The following is a 9,667-nucleotide window of genomic DNA, read 5'->3' on the forward strand; positions in this document are numbered from 1 at the left end:
CTAAGCGTGCCAAATAACTGTGAAGTGGAACCCCAGTCATCCCATAAGCTCATAAACGTTGATTTAGTAGTAGAAAATAAATTTCTGGTGGATTGTTTGAGAAAAACAATTTACTTGTGAAAAAAAAACATCAAACTGCAGAGGATACTATAAGTCACCACAAATACCCGCTGTATATACTATAAACCTGGACAGAAATAATGTAAAACTTTTGGAAAAAAATATCACCAATAACAAAGACATCAGCCCCATGTTTATCTTTCCATTTTGCTCCCGGTTGTGATTATCGTTGCCCATTGTAGTAGATGAGACAAAAAGCGCATTACATTGAAGCGGCTCCCAGTCTAAGCACGTGATGCAGTCGAGTTGAAAAAGGCAACAGGAGAAAAACCTCTCTGAAAATGACATTAGAAGAACTAAACGACAATGTGCTGTTGACGATTTTTATTTCCTTTAATCCTGGGTCAGTATATTGTTGTCAATAAAGTGAAGTTGAAACATTAACCTAACTTTCATTCTACATTTTGTACACTTGCCGCTTCAAAAATGAAATTTACAAAACTTTGTCAGTAGTGAAAAATGAATACTCAGTTGATTACTGATGTTTTCCCCCTTTTCTTAGGCGTGGCCTCAAACATCATGTACATATTGATTTATTTTAGAAAAGGGTTTTCCGACGATTCAGTGTAAAATGTCATTTTAATTTATTTTAAATTAATAAAGGTGAGTATAATTGTGTTATAATTAAATGTAGTCAGAGATGTTGTGAATTAGTTTAGACAAGCAGCACTCTTTAGCATATTTTCTTTTATTAAGGTCTGAATTCTTATCAGTCACAGACTTTTCCCAAGATGGTTATGAAATTGCCTGTTTTCTTTTTAATCTTGAAGAGTAACTGTTACAGAAATGAAGGGAAATCAAATGGGATAATGTGCACTATTAAACACAAGTAAAATATATATTCTGTATTATTATAATATGGATTTTTTCAATGAACATGTAGTAAATAAGAATAAAAATTGAAAGTTTACAATTTTATCAAACTTGTTTATTTATTTTAGAAAAACATTTTGTTTGATATAATTATTTTGAGATACAGTGACAAAAATGACACAATAGTCATTGTTTGTTTTGCAGATTGGTAGTTGGTGATGAGAGAGATAGAAATCGGTTGATTACTGGGCCAGACCTTACAGCTGTTATTAAGATAGCTTTGCTTTTCCTTTGCCTTTCAGCACTGTAAAGACTTAGACAGGTAAGGACAATTTTTTCCAAGTAGTATCTGATAAATGTCACACCACTTATGTCTGTTTCTATTATTTGTAGGATAATATAAATTAATAGCAGCTGTGCTTATTTTTGTCATATCTTATCAATTTCTTCTTTTTTTCACTTTTTCAACCGTTTGTCAAACTTGTAACAAAAATATAAGAATTAATAACAAATAAAATGCAATTTTCTAATTAAAGTATGAAACAGCATGATAAACCAAAGTTTTTGTTCAACTGAGAAACTAATAACTTCACTGTCTTTGTAATTGTATACAGAGGCAAAAAGAAAAAAATGGTCAAAACTAGCTGATTGGGATGACATTTTGTCTATAAATTGCACTAATTGCATATATGAATCAATTAGTTATCAAACCATTCTATTTCCATACTTGTACTAATCCATGTACATGATGGGGAGCTTTTTTTTCTTTTTTGTAAAACTGTCCTGTATTTACAGCCAAATTAATCCACCCTGAGTGCCACAGACCACTGGAAACTCTTGGAATACAATGTATCAGCTCACCTGTAGTATTTCCAGTAGCTGACAGAAGTACTGAGTATAGAGGGTGCATGTTAAGAGTAAAGGTAAGGCACTGTAAGCTCAGAGTGAAATTGGCTGACATTTCTGTGGAATGAAATTCAACCTCAACCAAAGCAGTAAATTGCCATGAAATACCAACTGGAAATTCTATCTCTAGATTGTTTGTAGAGAAACTTTGGCAACGGAATATTTGGGTAAATAACATCAGCAGACAGGTGCAGCTTGGCCTAGCCTATAGAGAGAAGAGTATTTGCTGCTGTAGGTGGCTGTTTCTATCAGAGTTATGTTTATAAATAGTACTGTAGATTGTCTTGATAGTTAGGCCTGAGAGCATGTCACATGTATCGGACCATCTGTACGTCTGGGTATTTATCTGTATATATACACGTACATGTAGCCAAATGATGCAGTGTCAGCATAAATGAAATTCAATAGTGCAGAATCATATGTGACACCTTGAAACAAGCTGTGCACATTATGCTGTTGGACATGGATGATAATAACAGCAGAAGAAGGGAGTGTTACAGTAACAAGCTGTTGAGAGACATTATCAGGAATATACAGTGAAAGACAAAGAAATTAATGTCATGAGAAAGTGAGCTGAGTTGTTAAAGATTGGGAAAGATATTCCGTCGAAGGAAAATGGGACGAAAAGTTTTTTGTTTCCTGTAGAAAATCACTGTTTTCATTACGATTACATCTTACTTACCTGAGCTGCTGACGTAATACAGGTAAAAAATAGATGCAAGGAATACCATATCTATTTTTTCCTGGGAGAGGCAGGATTTGAGTTAGGAAAACTGTTTTGTATTGAAAACGTATGCCTCAGTGACGAGTAATGGCATAGTAAACATTAATATCCCAGAAGAGGAAGGTTGCAGGTTATTTCAGCAACAGATGTAGAAAATACCAAGGACTATAAATTTTGTAGAAATTGCCAGAAAACAGAATTCCTCAAGATATACATGGTGGGTGCAACAGCAGATAATGGAGGAATGTGTAGGATTTTCATTCTTGGAGAAAAACTAACGTACATGACATACCATATACTATATGGAACTCTGCTGTGAAAAAATTTCCTCCACATAGAGAAGATAGAAGTACAGGAATAGTGGGAGAAAATGTTCATTTGGAGTGACATTGTAGAAGTCACTGTGCCTGAAGAAATTTGTCTCTGATTCAAGCTGCCATTAATTACTTCACTGATATCCTGTCTTGTTTAATTGGAACTCGTTCACCTGGGACCTTGCTCCCATATGGACATCATCTCCATGGGCCATCTGCTGGTCACTGCTTAATGGCCTCTTGATGACGAAGCCAATTAATTAAGACAATTTAGAAGAAGTTGTGACAAAAAAGGAGGCAGTTTAGTGCTAGTAAGCTCTGGGGTGTACCTCTGTTCATTGATGCAGTCAGGTAGAAAGATGACAGTTAATTGTTGAAAAGTGAAAGATTAAAGGATACAAATTTGACTGTTGTAACCCATAGTGAACCAGGAGAGAAGAACTGACATATTCTACTCAAATTGTCTGCAATACAATAAGAGTTTACCAACAGAATATTTTGAAGTAATGTGACAAAATTTGTCTCCTTGTTGGATATAAGAAAACACATTGCATTGCTGGTGTGCACATGAGCATTTACCTACCTGCACATGTACTAGTAGGTATGTATACCAAGTACAATATATGTACCACAGGATTCTTTTGACATACAAAACTCATTTGGGAATTCAGGCATTGTGAGGTGCTCTGAGATATTTTAAATTGTAGGAAGAGGATTTGACATTCAGTTACAATTGACAACATGGCAATGTGGGGTGTTGGTCAACTTGGCTGGGTTTGGCGGAGAATCACATCCTGTTTCCGTGGCAACTTGACAAATTCTCCAGATGATGATGATGATGATGATGACGATCAGAGGAAATGTTGTAAAAGTGACAAGGAAAGCCTTAGTGACACGGACTCTCATGATGGGTTCTTTGATACAGATTGGAAAGATGTCAGCGAATCATCAAAATTAGAAACAGTTGAAAACAGGTATGTTGTAACACCAAAAGCAAACATGGACACGCTAGATGAAAGTGATGATAATGAAAAGGAAGACTTGTATGAACCTGTTGCCAGAGGGACAAGTACAGGAGAAATTAAAGAAGTTAAAATTGCGGCAAATAAGCTTGATGCTGAATCAAGAACAGAGAATTTCACCGTCACACCAGCAGAATGTAACGGTAGAGAAAGGAAAAGTAGGATTTATGTAGAAAGTGATGGAAGCGATGATGACTATGAGCCGGTTACTGTCCAGGGTACTCTTATGATGCCAAAAAAAATCTGCACCAGTGAAAGTGACAATCACAGTAGTGCTAACCCAATGACACATGCTTCTCCAGATTTTGAAAATTACGACAAACCAGGTGATAACCAATTGAAATGTGAACAACATGACTCAGACGATAATTTGACATCTGCTCAGAGTAACAAAACTGAGGAACCAACATCTTCCCAAGATTCAACTGGTAAAGATGACCATGCTCCTCATTATGTGAAGATAATGAGTATGTCACAGTCAGATCTCAACAAACACAATTACCTTGATGGAATTGACAAGAAAACTGACAACGAAATTAACAAGGAAATTGACATTGAAAACAAAAGTGAAATAGACGATGAAAATAACCAGGATAACATTTTTGAAGATATTCTTTTCAAAACTAACCCCACAAGTGAAATGAAAACAGCTGATTTTTATCAGTTGGAATTTGAACAAAATCCAAATGAAGAAAGTACATCTGTGGATTATGATTATGATGATACTATGCTTTTGAGGGACTCTGATGCTGAAAATGACAATACTGTCAGTAATGATAATGAAGCTCACTGTGCAAATGTTTCTAATAGTAACAATAACGATAGTAATAACTACATCGATGTTATTGCTATTAATGCCTGCATTCAGGAAAAAAGTTGTGACACAGGTTTGGAAGACGATGATGTTGATTTTGACACTAGTTATGAATACGATGATGTTGTCAATGCCACTGCAGATGCTGATACTGTACTTTCACAGGACTTTAGTGTCAATGATAGTTCTGTAGCTGATAACACTGCTAAGAATAACCAACAGCATGCTGGTTGTGATGATGCTACTGCTGATATCAAATGCGATGACAATAAAGACAATAGTCTGGACAACATTCTGGACAAAACTGCATGTAATGCTGATGTTAACATTGACAGTAATGACGAATATGATGATGTTGTCAATGTAAGTGACCAAACAAGCCTTGCTACTGATGAAAATCAAACAGACACTGAAAAGAAAGTTCTCCCAAATCAAACATCATCAACAGCTAATGCAGGAGATAAAATTGATAATGATCCGGAGGCATGTAACAAAAATGATACAGCATCCGCATCCAAGGAATTATCCCATGAATATGATGAAACTGATGATTCTTGTAGTAATGTGGTTGCTAGAATTCAAGGAGGGAGCAGGAGAATATCAAACCACCTCTATGAGGATGTCACCGAGACTGACAATGATGAACACCATGCAAAATTAAGTTCAGATGGTCAAGATTTATTAAGACATGATTACACTGATAAATCAGAAGTGGACTGTGGTGGTTCAAAAAATCACGCTACCATTGGCAATGAAAGCAACATAGAGCTTGTGCTCTATGAATATGAGGATACAGTTGATGGTGACAATGACATTGTTGATGGGAGCAGAGAAAATTTGGAGCGTGTTACAGGAGATCAAAGACCCATTTCATTCCATTCGTATGAAGACGCAGAGAGTTACTATTCTGAGCAGAGTTATAGAGAAAAATGGCAGTCCAATCATGATTATGAGGACACTTCTGATGATAATGGTGGTGATGTTGAGCATATTGATGCCAGTCAGAACAATGAAAATGTTGAAACTGTTGGCATGACAACTAATCACCAGTATGAAGAAGCTGAGGATGATAAGAGCGAAGGTGTTCAGTCTCGTGAACGCATCTTGTCAAGACATCATAGTTACGAGGACATTGATCTTGATTATGATTATAGTAACAGTTGTAGTCACAGTTCTGATTATGCCAGTAACACTAGTGTTTTAAATGCTGCAGTGGTAGTTGAAAATGGCACATATTTCGATTCTCACGTCACAGATGACAAACCAGCTGTTCCAGATTTCCCATATGATTACGAAGGGTATCTTGAACCCAAATCTTTTACTGAACATATCTATGAAAATTTACCTACAGTAGCCTTTGTTGAGCAAGAAAGTGAAAGTGAAAGTAATGTTGATAATGGTCAGGAGGGTGTATTAGATGGGAAGGGTGTGGCATGGGAAGATGGTGGAGAGAAGATTACTGACACATTTTGGAGTAATACCTCTTTTGTTTGATTTATATTTCTCTGTTTCCAACTTGTTTATTCATTTACTTTTTGTGAAATCTACTCTTTTTTTCAATCACCTTGATTAAACCTCATTTCCTTTTTGATTGACCACTGTTGCTTTTACATTAAGTGCTATTACTGAGCTAGGACCCAAAATATCTTCTATCCTAGTGCTGAGCTCCTCATTATATATTTTAAAACTTATAATTAGATAAATATGTATATCTTCAACTTTATTGAACTAATCTAGTTGATGATGGACACCTGGAATGATACATATAAAGAGCACTATTAGATATCTAGCTATCTCCTTCCCCCGGGGGAAGTTTTATACGGGCATGTATAAAACGTCACTTATATGTCAGTCCTCATTCCTCTTTTTTAAAGTCCTCTGTCTCCTCCCCTGGGGAGCTTTTAAAGTTTGTGAACATGGGTCCTCCATAGTTCTTTTCAAAAGTCAATTGAATAAGGAAATTGAAGCAACAACAACAACTTTTAAAAGCTATATGCTAAAAGAAAATCAAATTAAATATCTAGCTAAAGTCATTTAAAAAAGAAAAGTCAAGTATTATGAGACTTCAAGAAGAGTCCCTGGTTGAAGCCGGTTTCCGAGTTTCCTGTATGTCAGTCTCTTTAGAATGACGGCTTGGTCTGGATGGAGTAAGCATTTCTGTAGTTCCTGGCTTGTTATGAGGTAGCAAACGGGCTAATGCACGTGGCAAACCACCACTGGTGCGCTGTTTGGTGACAGTAGGGGCATCCTGGCCACTGGGATCTGGGGCACTCAAATCTGGCTCTTCAGATAATTGCGATGGAGTAGAAGCATCCTGGTATGGCACAGTAGGTTCATCTGGATTTTTTGGCTGTGTGACCTGTACAGGGTTGTCATGGGTTTGCTTCTTTCCCAGATAAAGGTCACCAGGTTCGTGATGGACCAACTTAGTGGGTTGCTCAGGCACTGTGTTCTCCTTGAGGGCCATCTCAATCATGGGGAAGTAGTCACTGCTAACAAATGGAGTGAACTTCCTAAGATGCTGCCGGTTGCGGATAGTCACCCTGCCTGAACCATCCACTTTGATGACATACTGGTGGTGCTGTCTTACTTCAATTACTATTCCAGTTCGCTCCCACTTCCGGGGATAATTTCCTACAAGGTTCTGTAAGTACACATGATCTCCAACCCTCAATGGTGGTAAGATCCTAGTATGCTCACTCCAGCGTTCATGCTCTCTGGAATGACGTTTTGCAAGTGCTCTTTCTCGATGTGACATCAGCTCTGCCCATGTTTCGTGTGGGGAATATCTTCCCATGGGTATTGGAATGGCATCGCGAATAGGCCGTCCAAATATAATTAATGCTGGGGAGGCCTTTGTTTGTGGGTCAATAGAATTTCTGTACATAAGCATGGCTTTCTGAAACTTGTCAACATCAAGGGATCCTGTTGGGGCTATATTGTCTGCAAGCATTCGCTTCACAGTTTTGACAGCTATCTCAGCTCTACAGTTAGCATGAGGGTTGGCAACTGACGAAATTCTGTGTTTAACACCCCAGGTTTTAAGAAATTCTTGTGTTTTCCCCGCAGTAAATTGTGGTCCACCATCTGAGGTTAACTCCTCTGGTATTCCAAATGTGACGAAAGTTTCACGCAATCTTCTGATTAGACCCTCTGCGCCTCCTTCTGCTTTAAAAGCCATTGGCCAATTGGAATATCGGTCGACAATGACAACATAATCTTTACTGTTGTATGTGAAGTAGTCACAGCAGATCATTTGGAAAGGGTAGTCTGGTTGTTTAATATCAGATGGTGGCTGCATCGGGTTTGATTTAGCCATGCGATGACAATGTGCACATTGGTCCCTAACTCTAGCAATGTCAACTGAGATATTGGGCCAAAAAACAGAGTCTGCTGCTCGGGACTGCATAGCACTTATACCCTGGTGAGCTGCATGGAGGGCATTGAGGATTGGTGTGCGTAAGGCCCTTGGGATAACAATTCGTTGACCCATGAGTATCACTCCATCAACAACACACAGGCTTGCTGTGTGACGGTGGTATGGACGTATCTCTATGGGGAGTTCTCTGCAATCTTCTGGAAAGCCTTTCTCAAGGTATTGCATTAGTGTAAGTAATGTTGTATCTGAAGAGGTGGCATCTCGGACCACATCCCAGGTGACAATAATGTTAGCAGCATCCAGTGAGGCAGACGCAGCAGCAATGGTGCAAGCATCATCAGCAAAGTCTGTGTCTGCTGTGTCTTGGTATAAACTAGCCAATGTGACCTGTGGAGGCACAGTCATGTAGGATATGGTGTCACTGTCAGATGGTTCATTTGGTAGATGCATTCTACTTGGCCGACCAGCAGGGTGTCTGGATGCTGCATCTGGGCCGGGATTCTTCTTCCCTGGGACATGCACTATGGTGAATCTGTATGCTAGTGTCTTTTCTTTGAGATTGAGTAGTCGCCTGTTGTGAATTTCGGTGAGTGACCTATCATTTAGCACCTGAACCAGTGGTTTGTGGTCTGTGGCAACAATCAAATCTTTACAGCCCAATACATAGTAGCGAGTCTGATGCAATGCATAGGCCACGGCCAGGGCTTCACCCTCTATGGGTGCATATCTGCTTTCTGCTGGGTGGGTAAACCTGCTTCCTACCAAGCATAACTTCCAGCCATTGTGACAACATGCTGGAGTTTTGGAGGTGCATTGGCAATACTTTTGCATCAGGAAGAATCCAACTCCATCAACAGACCAATCAGTGGACAGACATGTTTGGCGGTTTGGATCAAACAAACGCACTCCTTCTTTCATCTCTTCTATAATGACTTCTTTGGATTGGTGGAACAGGTTGTCCAACTCATCTGTCCATTCAAATTTTGTGGACGGCTTTAGGAGCTTCCTGAATGGCTTCATCTGACGTGCCATTGAGAATGCATAAGCGCCTTGATTAATGAGCCCAAACCAGGCTCGGGCACCACTGATATCTGTAGGTGTTGGGAATTTCCTTATGGCATCTATAAATTTGTCACTTGGTTGTATGTTCGTAGGTGTGATTGCAAGACCAGCAAATTCGACTGCATCTTGGGCGAACTGAAATTTCTTGGGATTCAAGGTGATACCGTTACGTGCACACAGGTCTAACCACTTACATGCCTGAAAGAATGCCTCTTCAACTGAGTTTGCCCACATGCATGTATCATCTACACACTTGACTTTATTAGGGAAGTCTGTGATTATGGCATCAAATCTCTGGTTGTAGGCATCTCCACTGGCTAAAAACCCCTGAGGTGCTACCTTGTATCTGTAACGGCCCCATGGTGTGATGAATGTTGTGATATGCCGGTCCTCCTCCCTAATAGGCACAGAGTGGTACCCATTCCAGGCATCCGTCACGGTTTTTTTTACACCCTGTGGGATGCGGTTTGCTAAGTGAAAGGGGGTAGGCACATGGTGTGTTTGGCGGACAGA

The sequence above is a fragment of the Lingula anatina genome, chromosome 3 (genome assembly GCF_051362555.1).
Source record: "Lingula anatina isolate TDL-2025a chromosome 3, LinAna3.0, whole genome shotgun sequence".
Lineage (NCBI taxonomy): Eukaryota > Metazoa > Brachiopoda > Lingulata > Lingulida > Lingulidae > Lingula > Lingula anatina.